General features: G+C 48.6%; 1 protein-coding gene across 2 annotated transcripts in view; it reads right to left on the bottom strand.

Moving 5' to 3' along the window:
* Positions 1–13,711, bottom strand: part of TRANK1 (tetratricopeptide repeat and ankyrin repeat containing 1) — an 86,456-nt gene extending 72,745 nt beyond the window's left edge. Inside the window, exons 1-2 of one of the 2 annotated variants that reach the window (XM_057706041.1) lie at positions 13,534–13,711; positions 11,516–11,644 (exon numbers count right to left, since the gene is read on the bottom strand). The gene's annotated coding sequence lies outside the window, so the exon portion shown is untranslated. Of the gene's footprint in view, positions 1–11,515; positions 11,685–13,533 lie in introns of those variants that run through there. The other variant, XM_057706042.1, reaches the window with a different exon arrangement.
* Between the last annotated feature and the right edge of the window lie 2,899 nt (positions 13,712–16,610).

Genomic DNA, 16,610 nt, shown 5'->3' on the forward strand with positions numbered 1-16,610 from the left:
TCTTACTTGCGGCATGAGGGATTTAGCTCCCTGACCAGGGATCAGACCCGGGCCCCCTGCATTAGGAGTGCTTAGTCTTAACCATTGGACCACCAGGGAAGTCCCAATCTCTGTGGTTTTAAGCCGCTAAGTTTGTAGACAGTTATTATGGTAGCTGTAGAAAACTGATACACATCATATACCAAAATTCGTTCTAAGTCAATGAAAAAAGTGCTAGTGTCAAAAAGACACCACGGCAATGAAAAGAAACTGCTGGCACACACAGCAACATAAAAAAACCTCAAAAACATTATGCTAAGCAAGAGAAGCCAGACTCAGAAGAGTATATACTGTGTGATTCCATTTGGCTGAAGTTCTAGAACTGGCAAATCTAAAAGAGCAAAAGAGCGGTTGCCTAGGGAAGGAGGGAGGACTACTGACTTGGAAAGAGGGGTGAGTGCACTTTCTGGGGGATGGAAATGTTCTCTACTCTGATTGGAGTGGTGGTCACACAGGTATATATACATTGGTTAAAGCTCATTGAACAGCACCCTTAAAATCTGTGCCTTTTATTATATGCAAATATCTCATTTTTAAAAAAGCATTGAGAAAAAGAAACCAAAAAAGCACTAAGAGAAACTATAGCTACAAATTTTAGATTATCTTCAACCGCTCCAGGAGGAAACTTGGTCAGATCTAATCAAGTGCCACATGTATCAGGCCTTTGACCCAGCAGTTCCACTTCTGGGAATCAGCCTTACAGACTGATTGCACACACAGGAAATGGTAGATGTACAACATTATTCACTGTCAGATTGTTTATAATAATAAAAGACTGGGACCAGCTTGAATGTCCATCAACAGAGGACTGATTTAATAAATTATAGCACAGCCCCCCCACAATGAAGTATTACACAGGTTTAAAGAAAAAAAAAGAATGAAGATGCTTTGTATTTACTGATCTGGGATAACCTTCAAAATATATTTGCACAAAGCAAATGCAGAATAGTGTGTACATTATGCTCCATTTTGTGCAAAATTTTTAAAAGATGGGACGACTAAACAACATATATTTGCATTTGCTTCTATATGCATAAAGAAATTCTGGAAGGATGCACCAGAAATAAAATTATTTACCTTTATTGGGGTATGGGATGGAGGCAGGAGGGGAGAGACCTAACCCCGTCTTTTCATTGTAACCTTTCTGTATTTTTTGATTCTTGAATGACATAAATTCGAGGTTTTAATGCAATGAAAAAAATGTATGTAATCTTCACATTTGAGAAAGCCACTCTAATGATACCAAAAGCAGAAACCAAACAGTGATAGCTATGAATTCATTAAAAATTTAAAACTTCATGGGACTTCCCTGGTGGCACAGTGGTTAAGACTCCCAACGCAGGGGGCCCAGGTTCGCTCCCTGGCCAGGGAATTAGATCCTACATGCATGCGGCAACTAAGAGTTTGCATGCCACAACTAAGGAGCCTGCCTGCCACAACTAAGACCTGCTGCAACCAAATAAATATTTTTTTTTAATGTTTAAAAAAATTAAAACTTCCATACATCAAAAAGTCCTGAAGTGTGGCGCACTAGTTAAGAATCCACCTGCCAATGCAGGAGACACAGGTTCGATCCCTGCTCCAGGAAGATCCCACATGCCACAGAGCAGCTAAGCTCATGTGCCACAACTACTGAGCCTGCACTCTAGAGCCCGTGAGCCACAACTAATGAGCCCACATGCCACAACTACTGAAGCCCGCGTGCCTACAGCTGCACAACAAGAGAAGCCACAGCACTGAGAAGCCTGCGCACCGCAAGGAAGAGTAGCCCTCCGCCCCCACTCGCCGCAACTAGAGAAAGCCCGTGCACAGCAACAAAGACCCAACGCAGCCAAAAAAAAAAAAAAAAAAAAAAAGCCCTGGAAATAGTTTCATAACATCTTAAGTAGCAACAGTAGCAAGCTAATGGTGGGGAATCACTCTCGCATACAGCTGATGGCAGGATTGAGTGGGGCAGCAACTGTCTACAGAAATGCACAAACTTTTCACACAGCTGGGGGAATTTATTCTGCAGACATTTCATTCACGTACAGGAGGATGTTAATTGCCTCATTCTTTGTCAAAGCAAAAAGGATACAAATCCAAAAGTCCAGCAAGTGGAGACGTTTATATAAAGAATGTACGGAACACTATAGTTAAAAAATATAAGGCATATCTACAGGAAGAGGAAGAGGTGCCAAAATATGCAATGAAGGTGAATAAAGTCAGTTGGAGAACAATTTGTAGAACAACTTGGAGAATGCGAGGATAGATTTGTGTACGTGTATGTACTGACTTGATCTATATGAGAATTTCTGGAAAGACACTTAAGAAATGAATAAGAATGGTGATCTTTGAGGAGTAGATCTGGAAAAAATGGGGAAGATGCTCCTGAACTAGAAGAGAATACCTTTCTTGTTAAGTCACCCAGTTTGTGGTTGCACGATTTCTTACTGCAGACCTAGGAACATAATACAACACCTCTGTGAATATGTTCCCAAAATTATACAAATAGAAAGGATTTCAGAAAGGGAGAAGGTTGGACTAAAATTTCCAGAGCAAGGAACCCCAAGCTCAGAGATTCGGGGGCCTGACCACGGTCACACACTGGTGAGCACCAGGGGTGAGACCCAGGCTGACTCCTGCCTCCACCCAGCACCCTGGTCCACACCACCTGTGGGTGGGCAGGAAAGCCAGGACCAGAAGCCGGTTCATGAAGGTTCAGGTGAGCGGTATGGCTGGTGGCGGTCCCCGTCTGTTATTTGAGCGTGATCCCTGCAACATTTACAGAAAGAACCTTTGCTTTGTTTACCCAGCAAAGAGAAAATATTTTGTTAAAAACATAGCCCTGGGGTCATACGGAGTGTAGTAAGTCAGACAGAGAAGGACAAATATCGTATGATATCGCTTACATGTGGAATCTAAAAAACGGTACAGATGAATTTATCTACAAAACAAAAATAGAGTGACAGATGTAGAAAACAATCTGTTACCGGGGGGAAAGGAGGGGGAGAAATAAATTGGGAGATTGAGATTGACATATACACACTACTATATATAAAATAGATAACTAATAAGGACTTACTGTATAGCACAGGGAACTCTACTCAATATTCTCTAATGGCCTATACAGGAAAAGAATAAAAAAGAGTGGATATATGCATATGTATAATGGATTCACTCTGCTGTACGGCAGAAACTAACACATTGTAAATCAATTATACTCCAATAAAAATTTAAAAACAAAAACAAAAAACCATCGCCCTGAGGGGAAGGGGGAAACACCAAGGCCCTAGGATTTGCCTGTTTTCACAGGGGACCCCTGAACTCACCAGTCAGTTAAGCAGCTGAGAAAAAAATCTGTGATTCAAGGCCTTGAACGAAGGGTGGGAGGGATCAGCGCTGTAACATCTGAAAATGGGCCCAAAGCCTTCTCTCCTGCGACTGCTCCTTTGCAAGGATGGGCCCACGTGTGCGCAGGCAGGCCCAGGGCCTCCCATGGGCTCCGGGTGCCAGACCTGCAGGCCAGGGAGTCCCCCTCCCTGGGAGGTTTTGGACTGGGACTTCGGGAAAAGTTCCTCTGGAAGTGGCCACTTGGGTAGGCGGCTCCAGAGGGGTACGTGCGGCCTTACCCCCAACCCTGAGAAGAAATCACGCTGGGTGAGCGCCCACAGTACCTGTACCCGGAGAGAGGAGAGGCAGAAGGAGGGCCTTCTGGGGCCCCACAAGCCCACATTCCCCTGTCCCTTCCCTGGTTGCCAAAGACAGTAGCAGCCTCCCAGAACTTTCCACCTTTTGCCTAAGTCGTTGGCGTTCTTTCTCTCATTCCCTAGAAAGGAAGGAAGTGAGAATGGCTTGCCAATGTCACCCCTCTCTAGAACTTCACAAGGGTCCCTATCGGGGGTCCTGCCCCTCCCATCCGACACCTCTGGTGGAAGAACCCTTTCCACGTTTATTCTAGGCGGCCACACATGCGGGCCCCAGACGAATCCTGTGTGTGCCATTCCCAGTTTGCAGAACAAAGGCTTGGGCCGAAAACAATTCATGCAACCAAGCACAAACACCCAAAGTGCCCTACAGCAAGTCACTTCTTCCCCTCCTCACCCTCAGCTTTGTCTCCCCTGAGAGGCATGCAGGCCCCGGAAGAGCTGTCCCCAGGCTGGGTTCACACACACCCTCTGGGACATCGTCCTCGTCAGCCTGGGCTGCTACCACACCAGCCTCGTTATTAGTTCTCCTTGCCCCGGACTCACCCAGCTCCCGCTCGGCCTCCTCTTCGCCATCATCGAGACGGTCCCCAGATCCACCAGATCACGTGCTGTGCCCAGGTTAAAAAAGCCCCCAGGGGACTTCTCTGGTGGCGCAGTGGTTAAGAACCTGCCTGCCAATGCAGGGAACACCCGTTCAATCCCTCGTCCTGGAAGAGTCCACATGCCGTGGAGCAACTAAGCCCGTGAGCCACAACTACTGAGCCCACGGGCCGCAACTACTGAAACCTGCACACCTAGAGCCTGTGCTCTGCAACCGGAGAAGCCACTGCACTGAGAAGCCCACGCACCCACGAAGACCCAAAGCAGCCATGAATAAATTAAAAAAAGCCTCCAGGATCATGAGGCCTTCACCATCTCCCACCTCCTCTCAAGCACAATTTCCATGAAAGTTCCAAAGGACTTTCAGATTCTATGGCCCTTCTCCCCACCCTACACTCTAAAGCCCTGCAAACCTGTCACCTGCCATGCTCACCCCAGCTTAAGCCACCACTCCTGCTCTGAATGCCTCTGTCAAACCCTGCGTGTAGCTTTTATAACCACTTAATGCTAAGTTAGGATCTAATCATTCTTTCCACACACATTTCCCCCATAAGCTCCTTGTTGCAGGCCCTGTGCTAGGTCATAAAAGCTCCATGCTAGGCACTGTTTTTCTGCCTTTCCCCAGGAGCCTGAACTCTTAAGGCAGATACTAAGTTTTACTAAGTTTTATTATTTCTGCAACTGAGGACTCAGCGTTGTTGCCTGAATAAATGAGTCTCTGGTTCTTTACTTATCAGAAACAGATGATTAAGCTGGAGAAATGGGAGAAGAAAAAAGGTTGGTGTGGGGGGGGTTCATTTAAACTAGCCAATTTTGCTGGTGGTTTGGCTTTCTGGCCATCTCTGGGAAACCCAAGAAATGTCAATCGTTCCCTCAGAGAAGGACACACATTTAATAAAAGCCAACCACACAAAGTGCAAACCAGAAACAACCAGATGACTCCAACCAAAATAAAACTGCCAAAGCTGCTGGCTATTTGGGGAAAACAAAGGAGAAAGACGTTTACCCAAACGTACAAGCACCTGTTGAAAATTCAACAGCCAGCAAACAGCACCATTTCACCTGTGAAATGATAGTCCCAGAGATTCAGAAATGCTAAAGGCAAACAATAATCCCGCAGATCAATGGCTCCTAGACTTCTGGAACTGACAAGCAGGAACATCTGCACACGCAGAAAAGAAACTGAAGGCAACCTAAATGAGGGTGCCAACTCCTTAATGTGCCAAATCAGAACATTTTTTTAAGGGTACCATCTTTACAATAAATAAATAAACAAATAAAGGTGTGCTGTCCCCATAACTTCACAAGAGAAGGAATATTTTAACTCCAATAAATAAATAAATAAATAGGAGGAAGAATGTAAACTCAGACTAAAGAAAATCACTCTCAGGGAAAGGTGAGCTGAGAGCTTTCCAGCACATTTTAGTCTTGCATAGTGTGCAGATGGTTTGGGCCCTGAAGGGCAGAAGTTCCAAGTCCCTAAAACCATCAGGTCCTCGGAAGATGCTTAAGAAATATCGCTGAAGGGCCAAGATGGATGCATCTCAACCCCTGGCTCTGACGTGGAGTCTCAACCACTTGACCTCCAAAGAGGAAGGCCATACAGAGGCCCCCGCTCCCAGCTGGTGGCCAGGGGTGGGCACGATTTCTCCTCCACATGTGCCACAGACTGCCCTTTCTGCACTGCTCTCTTCGAATGAGAGTAGTCCAGGCAGCTGTGTGATAACAGGTACCATCCACTGAGCACTGGGTATGTGCCAGGCCCTGTGCTAAGCCCTTCTCAGACATTTTCTCATCAAATGTCCCTAACAATGCCAGTGAGGGAGGTATAATTATGATCCCAATTTTACAGATCAGGAAACAGGTTTAATCAAAGAAAACTGACTTCTCCAAAGAAGGCACAAAGCCAAGTCTGATACCAAAATCTGTGTTCAAAACACCCCAGAGAGATGAGGTGAATAAAGAGTCAGGGGGGGACTTCCCTGGTGGCACAATGGTTAAGAATCCGCCTGCCAATGCAGGGGACACGGGTTCAATCCCTCGTCCGGGAAGATCCCACATGCCGCAGAGCAACTAAGCCTGTGCACCACAACAACTGAGCCTATGCTCTAGAGTCCACGTGCCACAGCTACTGAGCCCATGCATCGCAACTAATGAAGCCCATGTGCCTAGAGCCCGTGCTCCACAAGAGAAGCCACCACAATGAGAAGCCGCACAGCGCAGCAAAGAGTAGCCGCCCCCACCCCTCCATCCCTCACCACAACTAGAGAACAGCCCACACGCAGCAACAGAGACCCAACAGAGCCACGAAATTAATTAATTTAAAAAAAGAGAGTCAGGGGGACTGGGGGAAACAGGAAGTGTGGCCTTGAAAATTAAAACTAACCCCCCCTAAAAGCGACCCTGAAAAGCTGGCATTCCACACTCTGCTTCCAAACAAATGAGGAAGTTACACATTGGCCAGCTCAGGCTGCTAGTAACTCTTAACTCGGTATCTGTGCTAAATCCAGGCTGCCCCACTACTGCCACGGTCCCTTCATTTAGATTTCCCGCTCTCCCTCAGAGCACCTGGGAGCTACAGACAGTTGTGAAGTTGGAGCAGCCCCTAGGAGCACATAACCACCTCCCAACCTCCACCCCACCCCCCAGCCCCCACCTCCCCGGCCCTTGAACAAAGGTGCTTTCTCATTCAGAGAACTTGAGTTAGATAATAGCAGCCCAGTCACCTTCGCATCCCTCCCCAAGCCCCTCTGTAATACTTCAGATGCAGATTAATGGCCTCCTTTCCACTTTCCACTCCTAAGACCACAGTAACCTGCTTACCCCTCAGTCTGAAAGGCAAGACAAACTCAGTGGAGAGCCTGAAACACCATCCACTGGGACATAGGAAAGGTCCAGAGGTGCTCAGGAGCTCCCCATAAATGTCTCCCCCCGACAGGGGTCCCTGAAGGGCACCCCCTCAAAGGGAGGTCCTTTAGCAGTGCTGGAGGGCCCTGAGGTCTAGCCCAAGTTCTAACACCAGCTGACAGTTTCCTGAAACACAGGGCCTTGCACTTGGCCTTGAAATGGGTATGAACTTTGGTCAGGCTGAAAAGATGTAGTCATCCACTCTCCCAGCCTTCTAAATAAAAATACAAACACACACACACACCCCCTTCAACTTCCCTTTCCAACCTTCTCCGTTGTAACCACAAGATCCCAAATGCATCTGGCTCCCTCCCTGTCACATGCTTTTGTACAGCGAGTCACAGGGCTGGGGCCAGCACTGCGGGGAGGATAGGAGTGTCTCCCCCTCACAGAAGAGAAAGTCCAAAAACTTGGGATCCACTCCCACTGCGCCTGTTGCAGGCCTGGCGTCAAGTAGCCAATTCCCTTAACCCTGGGCCTCAGTTTCCTAAGTGCACAAGAGGGACAGTATGACCTACGTGACTGGACTCCCTCTTTCCTCAGCCAGTCAACAAGTATTGAGCACCTCCTGTGTGCCAGGCACTCTGCTGGACGCTGGGACATGGGAACAAGCAGGACTGACCCAAACCTCTGCTGCCCTCATGAAGCTTACATGCTGGTGCAGATAAACCTGTAAGATGGAGAATGCTTACAATATTTTTATGAGGATTAAATAATATATGAAGCACACTTAATATAGAGCCTGGCACAGAGTCAACTCTTATTATTATCATTATTATAATAACATTGGTATTTAGCATATAAGGCCTTTTGCTCACCATTATCCTTTTTTCTCTTTTTTTAAAAAAAACTTATTGAGATATAATTGATGTATAGCCTTCTGTAAGTTTACCGCCTACAGCGTCTTGATGTGATATTTACCTTTCTTCTTTTTTTTTTTGGCTACGCCACGTGACTTGTGGGATCTTAGTTCCCTGACCAGGGATCAAACCCATGCCCTCCATAGTAAAAGCATGGAGTCCTAACCACTGGACCGCCAGGGAATTCCCGGTACTTATCGATTTCAATATGATTACCGCCATAGCATTAACACACACCTGTATTATCACACACAAGTATAATTTCTTTTCTGGGGTGAGAATAATTCAGATCTAGTCTCTTGGGAACTTTGAGGTTTACAATACAATACCAGTTGACTATAATCTCTGTGCTGTGCATCAGGTCTCCAAAACTAGCAGTTGCAAGACTGTACCCTTAAATGACATCTGCCCTGGCTCCTCCCTCACGGCCTCCTGCGCATGCCCAGTGGAAGAAGCCGGCCTTCCCCCATAGAGGACCACTTCAGTCAGGCTGTACCAGCCCCTGAGCTCCCGCGTCAAAACCTTCAAACACGCTTTCAAGATATATTACCTCTAGTTGTATACGAGGAAATGGTGCTCACCATTATTCTTCATAAGAAGCTGTCCCTTTTACCTGGAAGGTCCCCTCTCCCTCCTGGCGCCCCTCGATCTGCTTGCTGGAAGTGCCCTCCATCTGTCCGGGCACAGCTCAAAACTGACCTCCCGGACGTAGTCCTGGGAAGGATTCAGAAGCTGGGAACCCTCTTGGTGGGCTTGACTGCAGGTCCACTCACCCTTTCTCACAGGGCTGCCTGGCACTGCCTCTGTTCTGCCCCCGTTAGCAGCGCCTAGGTCTTAGGTGTTTACAGTATGTGCCTTCAGGTGTATGAGGAGCGCACCTGCCTTGGAAAATGAAAAAGCAGAAAGAGGTGAGACCCGGTAAGACACTGACGGGAGAAGAAAGGGTATATTAGAGAGAAAGTCTGAGGCCAGATTACAGGGACAGTGAGTTCACACCTAAGACACCCGTGGGCCTTGGAAGTCACCAATTTTGGAGCCTCCAGGTAGAGTGGACTCTGACGGTGGAAGGATGGGCTGGCCTGAGGGTGACCAAAGGAGACAGTTCCGGGGCCACAGGACACAAAGCTCATCCCAGTTCAAGGCTATGATTTGAGTATTTTTCATAGTAAGTCCAACTGCTCAGTAGAGCACTGTAATTCTCTCTGTTTTCTGTTGTTGTGCAGTTTTCCCCCCAAATGGCCTGATTTCCTCTGAATATGCCACCCCATAATATGCTACTCTGGCATAGTGATTATTTTGAATTAAAGGTACTTGAGAAACAGCCAGTGCAGAAAGGACACTGTGACCCTCCTTTGTCCCCCTGGAAGCAGAAAATAAATTTCCCATGTGAAAGGCACCCTCCCTGTACCAGGAGGGTGGAAGGCATCCTTGTCACCAGAGACAGGGAAATTAGGGCCAAGAGGGCTGTATAAACAAATCTTGTTACTTTTTCACCAATTTATTACCCCAAGCCCAAGCCCCTTTGCCTTGTCAGTGCTTCACAAATGTATTGTTTCTTTGCCTAAAAGGTATAAAAGCTTCCTGTATCCATCACATCTTTGAGTCTCATATTTTTACGGGGCTCCCATATGCAGGAAATTAAATTTGTTTTTCTCCTGTTAATCTCTTATGTCAATTTAGTTATTAGAACCAGCCAAAGAACATAAAAGGGAAGGGAACATTTTTCTGCCTCTACACCTTCAAAAGGTCATCACTGTTTTCTAAGACTAGCAATCCCACCCCCTTTCAAAGTGCTGCCCTCATTGATGGGAGGACTCAGTGCTTAAAAGATAAAAACATCTCAGTCTAGATGTCATCAGAACTTCAAACACAGACACAGCTAAGCCCAGATGTGGCTTGTCTCCAGCAGACACACAGGAGGTCCCACCAGCTGGCCAGGCTCACAGAAGCTCAAACAAATGTGCCATGGGGGTGCAGGTGGGCACTGATGCTGATGTTCGACCCCCAGGCAAAAGATGAAGTGGATTCAGGTAAGCTGGGTCAGGGGGTCACAGGTAAGGCTCATTCACACTTCCAGATTTTCCACAAAAACAAAGAAACAAGGCAATGCTTACTTAGGAAATTTGAGACAAAGAAAAATGTCTGGTCAGGCAGAATGGACAGCCTCACTGAGCAAAGGAAAAACTCTGCTCTTGGTTTGGGCACTGTGACATTTTGGGATTGCGAGATGTCTGTTTACCTGTTCAATACCTTTTTTAAAAGTTTAAAGCCAGGGAATTCCCTGGTTGTCCAGTGGTTAAGACTCCATGCTTTCACTGCTGAGGGTGTGGGTTCAATCCCTGGTGGGGGAACTAAAACCCCTCAAGCCATGAGTTATGGCCAAAAATAAAATTTAAACCCAAATGTTCTCCCCACCCTTGCCACTGTCCCCCCCATCAATCTCAGCAGTAGCATAAAGTGTCATCTTTGCTAAAGAGACTGTCCATTTCCTCTAAATTCTTTCTTGTAACGGTTTCTCATAACATAGATTTCTTGGCCTTAAGAACCTCAGGCCACACTTCAAGGACACGTTACAAAAGCCATGAGCCACAGTCAGCTGTGTCACTTACTGGAAACCCAGAGGCAGGGCACTGATTTGTCAGCTCCACTTCTTCCTCTGGAAAGGCAGAGGAGAGCTTGTTCCTCGAGGTCAATAAAAGCAATGCCAAGCCCACGACAATGACCAGAGGCCTACAACCCAACCCCACTTCAGTTTTTAAAAACATCCTCAGGGTCACTTACCTTCCCCACCCAAACATGGGGCTTACTGGCTCTACTTTGGCTGCTTCACAGAATCTTCATCCCACGAAGCAAAAATAAAATAATTAGAGGGTACGCAGCATAGCAATGGGCCTTTGGTAGCAGGGCAGGAAAACAAAACTGGTCAGCAAAGAGAAGTTTAAGAATGCCACAAAGACAAAGTCTCTTTTTGGTTCCTGAGAGCCTGAGAGAGTGGGTGTCTAACCCCAGATGTACTACTAATTAGCTGTAATGACTACCAGGTGATGGACCTCAGGCTCTTCATCTATAAAACAGTCACAGCCCTGCTCCTGACCCTGCTGTGAAATTCTGTGCAGAGACTTAAAAGAGCCCCCGTTGAATTTATGAATCCAGAGTTTGTGGCAGCCTTTCAGCACTCTCCTTCCTTCTTCCTCAAAAAAAAAAAAAACAGTATATATATATATATATATATATATATATATATATATATATAATGGCAAGAAGCCATTACTTTCCTACCTCCCCAGCACTCACACAAGACCCCACTCACTGTGCTCAGGACAGGCAGCCAGCTTGGTGGGGCCAGACAGGTAGACCCAGAGTAACCAGAAGTATCCTTCAGCCTGCCTTTGCAGCCACAACCTGTAGTGCTCTCCTTACCCAAGTGGGGATCTCCATACTCAAGTTTGAAATCTCAGCCTCCTTCATGTCTCCACATCAACCACCTGGTCTCTTCCAAAGTTAGTTCCCAGGGAAATGCTGTTGCTCTCCTCAGCCCCTCTGGGGGTGCTGCAAAGAAAGCTTGCAGTTGCCACCTAGAACTGGTTAGTCGGTCAGTAAGGCAAGTTAAGGGATTATGACTAGCTTTTTTTTAAAAAAACAGAAAACAGGACTTCCTAGGTGGCGCAGTGGTTAAGAATCCGCCTGCCAATGCAGGGGCCACGGGTTCGATCCCTGCCCCAGGAAGATCCCACATACCTCCGAGCAACTAAGCCCGTGCGCCACAGCTATTGAGCCTGCGCTCTAGAGCCCGTGAGCCACAACTATGAACCCCATGTGCCACAGCTACTGAAGCCCACGCACCTAGAGCCTGTGCTATGCAACAAAAGAAGCCACTGCAATGAACAGCCCACGCACCACAATGAAGAGCAGCCCCTACTCACCGCAACTAGGGAAAGCCCGTGTGCAGCGACGAAGACCCAACGCAGCCAATAAATAAATAAATTTATTAAAAAAATAAAATAAAATAAAAATAATAAAAAACAGAAAACAGACTAGAATAGAAAATGGCACTGTGCCTCACCCTGTAGAGAGAATAAATACCCTGTGAAGCTCTTCTTGCAGTTTTGCACTGATATATGTCTGTGGGTGGGTGTGGTTGTCTATTGTGGATCTTCATCAGGAAGAGACTGAGAAGCTGATAGGCCTGAAGCAGTGGGATCTGATCCTAGGGACCAATGCCACACACACCCATCCCACCTCCATCCCCTGTGGAGGATGCAAGGGCCGGCACAGGGTACTCAGAACTCAAGCATCCATCCTGCAATTCTACAGATGACTGCAAAACAGTTGAAACAAACTTCTGACTCTCCTACAAAGGTAGTACTTCCTATAGAGCACAAAACAGTATGATCTACAATAGACCAAGCCATCCTAGTAATGGCCTTGCCTCAGAAAGATGTCTGGCACCCAGCAGGCTCAGCACCACCTCAGGGGGCAGAACCTGGGTGTTGGGAACGGAAGGCCCTTGGCCCCCTGCTTTCTTCCCGCGTAAGGATTGAGTGGGCCCACCAGCAACTGGGCTGGGGACTAGAGACCTCAGAGTCCACCTTTCGGGCTCCTGTTTTAAAAAAAATTTTTTTTCAAGTTGCACGTCTCCCGAAAAATTTTCGCTAGTAATCACGAATGCTTGCAGCCTCCCAGAAACGCCCCCGGCTGGGAGTGGGGCGGCAGAAAGGCACGGTTTCATCCGGTTGCAAATGCTCAGGGCTCCCAGTGGGCGCGCGGCGAGGGGGTGGAGTGCGCCTCCCAGGCTCCGAGCTCGGAGCCCGCGTTTGCAAACGCTCGGAAGCAGAAGCCTGGGGCTTCTGGGGACTCTGCTCCTGAGCCCCGGGCCGCTACTGCTGCCCCCTCCCCACACTCGTTTACCCGAGGACGGTGGGCCGTGCAGCCCCTTTCGGGCAAGCCCAGCTCACGATCGGCCGGGCTGGGGGAGAGGCCTGCCCGGGGCTGGAATCGCCAACCTCCTCCTGCCGGGAAGTGGCCGGCACTCTCCCAAGTTCCCCGCAAATCCCGCCCCGCGCCCAGGCGCCTGCCAGCCCGAGGCGTGCCCCGGGGGCGCGTCCGCTGGTCTTTGCGTTCGCGGCCCCGGGGTCCCCCAAAGAAGGCGGGAGGCGGGCCCGGGAGCCTCAGGGTCGGTGCCCGGGTGGGGACGAGGCAGGCCGCGCGCCGCCGCAGTCCTGTCGCAGCGCGCGCCCCGTCCCCCGGCGCCGGAAAGGCCGGGGCCGCCCCCCGCGCCCAACCCCGCGAGACAGGCCCGAGTCTGCACCTGGATGAGCGCGGGGACCGCCCGCTCGGCCGCCTCCTCGGGGGGCGCCGGCCCCCGCGCGCAGCCGCCTCCTGCCAGGAAGAGGCGCGGGGCCCGCAAGGCCGGAGGCGCCCCCCGCGCCGCTACGCACCTAGTTGCCCGCGGGTCCCACATGGCCGGCGCCGCCGCCTCGGGGGCTGCTTTCCGGGGGACCGGCGCGGCGGGCGGGGTCCCCTGCTCGCAGTGGCTCGGCCCCCGGGGCTGCGACGAGCCGGGCGGGCGAGGGCGCGGGGACCCCGGCGCCCGGCTGTGTGCTGCCGCAGACCTATTCCAAGTTTCCACGTAGTTGCGAGGGCCCGAAAACTGTCACGTGCACGTCGCCGCCGGGTGGGAGGGGGTGTTTGTCACCGTGTGTTCAAAAGAGGCGTTTCGAGGTCTCCCATCTTGCGGGCGAGCGCTCCAATGGGGTGGCTCTCGGCCGCCTTCGGAAAACCAGTGCTTCGAGCCGGTCACCACGAGGGACCGCGCGCGCACACACCCCCCTCCGACAGGTTCGGTCACGGTGACTTCTCGCCCTCGCTGGGTCGCCGCGATTGTCGGGGGCACTGAGGAAATGGTCAGCCCACGGCCCTGGCCCGCCTCCGCTCCTGGTCTCCAGTCCCCGCCAACAAAGAAACCAGGGGGACAAGCCCGGGGTCGACGCACCTCGAGCCCATCATCTCCCACTTCCTCTTTGCCTCCGTTGAGTCTTTCCTTGAATATGGAGTACTTACTGTGAGCTTGGCCCTCCATTCTGGGGGTGCTGGGGAATCGGGGGGCGAGAGGCTGGCGAGGCCCCTGGCTTCTTGAAGCTCTCTGGCGTGTTCATGGCGCCGGGGGACCCTCTCACCGGAGGCGGGAACAGCAAGGAACCTCCTGGAAGGGCAGTGACGACCTAAGGAGTTGCAGGGGAGGTTAGGACGACCTCAGGTGTCATTTCCCCTTCGACGGTTGGTGCAAAAAACTGCACAGCCTCCTACCCACCGCCGCCTGCTTGGCCCTCAGCTTCCCTGGGAAAGGGATCACTTTCCTCCGCTCCGGGAATTTGGCCCAATTCGAGAGCCGAGCCCGCCGCCCTCTATCGGGCCGGGCTTTGGCGACACTGCCTCCTGGTGGTTCTGGCGCCCATCTGGGGACCACCACACCAGAGTGGCCCCGTGGATCTTGAGCCAGAGAACAGTAGAGTTTCCTATGAGGCAGGGAGGATTCGTTGACCCGTGGACATCCCTAAAGCACATAGCCCAGGTACATCTCTGCACAGTTTCCTCCGAGTCAAGAACTACCGTATCAGTCTAGCAAGTGTTCTCCATGCTTTTGGAATCTCACCTCCTCCCATTTCTTCTGTGCATGAATCTCCCCAGATACCACATTGCATCACTGCCAGTTCAAAAGCCTTCAGTGGCACCTGCATTGCCCTCTAGTAGCTGGGCATTTGAGACCCTTCACAGTTTTACACTACCCTTTCAGTTTTAGCCTCCTCACACACACACTCTGTCCCAGTGGTTACCAAACTTGACTGCACACTGAAATCACCTGAGGGTCTTTCAAGAATACTGATATCCAGGAATTCCCTGGTGGTCCAGTGGTTAGGACTCTGTGCTTTCCATGCCGATGGCCCCTGGTGGGGGAACTAAGATCCTGCAACGGTGGCCAAAAAAGAAAGAAAGAAACAAACAAACAAACAAAAAACTGATGTCTGGCCCCTGCTCCTACTGAATCTGATTTAACCGGTATGGGGGTGTGACACTGACCTCAGGATTTTTAAAGGCTCCCCAGGTGATTATAACATTAAACAAATTTGGGAAACACTGTTAGTCTTCAGATCATTGGAGCTATTTGCCATTTCCCTGACATCACTGGTCCTTTCACGGTTAAGAAACTTGACATGTCCTTTCTTCAGTGTTTTTCCCAACATCTCCCACTTCTGTATTTAGAAAAGGCCCATGCCACATCTTCCAGCATGTCTCTTTTTTTGTTTTTGTTTTGTTTTTGTGTTTGTGTTTTGGCCAACTGCAAGGCGTCCCTTTTTCCAGAAGGCCTAGCCAGGTTTTTACATCAAGGAAAGCAAGCCAGGAGATTGGTGAGTACAGATGGTTTAAAAGGTGCCTGTAAACTGTGATGTTTTGACCAGTTTCCATACACATCTCAGAATTTTTGTGTTATACTTCTTCCTCTGTATCTTTTATCATAGTCTTCAAAAGTTACATCAACTTAAAACAGTTCTCAAAAGTTATCTTTCTTTTAAAAACTTTTTCTTCTCTCTCTGCTATTTTTTATCTGCTATTTTTATATTTTTATCAAAACTATTCATTCTCACAGTCAAAAGAGCAGTCCCTCCCCCCCCACCTGATCTGTTCCCAGGGGCAACTGCTTTTACCTCTGTGAGCTGATGGTTTTGATGGCTGTGTTTGTCTCTAAATAACAGCCTACTTCTTGTTATTGGCTTTTTTTCCCCAGCATTATGCATCATAGGGTTTTTTTTGTTTTGATTTTGCATGTCTGAAAACCTTCACCCTCAATATAGTTTGGCTGGGTATAAAATTCTAGGTTGGAAATCACTTTCCTTTAGGACTTTGAAGCTATTACTCCAGTGGCCACTGGCTTCCACTACTGCTGTTGCAAATTCTGAAAACATCCAATTACTCATCTTATGTGACCTTTTTTTTTTAATTTTAAAAAGCCTGAAAAATCTTCTTTTTCTCCCCAGTGTTTTGAAATTGTACAATGATATTCTGAGACTATTCATCCATCCACTGTATACTGAGTAAGTTCTTTCAGTCTTGAAAGTCAAGCTCTTTAGTTCTTGGAAATTATCTTAAGTAATTTGTTATTTCTTCTCCTTCGTTATCCCTATTCTCTCTTTTAGGAAATCCTATTATTCAAATATTGGACTTCCACGATTGGTCCCTATGATATAGTCCCCTGATTTTCATATCATGTCTATTTTGCATATTTCTGGGGTTTTGGTTTTTTATTTTTTTGCTCTAATTTCTGAGAGATTTCCTCAACTTTATCTTCTGATCCTTCTTAATTGAGGTTTTTTTTTTTTTTCTGATTCCACACTATAACTTTTGCAAGAGCTCTTTCTTATTCTGTAAGCATTTCTCTGTTGGTATACCCTATTCTCTTTTCCATGGTTACATACCTTTTCTAATTTCCCTGCAGATATAGTAGTTTTTGTTTTCTCTG

The sequence above is a fragment of the Hippopotamus amphibius genome, chromosome 13 (assembly GCF_030028045.1).
Source record: "Hippopotamus amphibius kiboko isolate mHipAmp2 chromosome 13, mHipAmp2.hap2, whole genome shotgun sequence".
NCBI classification, from domain to species: domain Eukaryota; kingdom Metazoa; phylum Chordata; class Mammalia; order Artiodactyla; family Hippopotamidae; genus Hippopotamus; species Hippopotamus amphibius.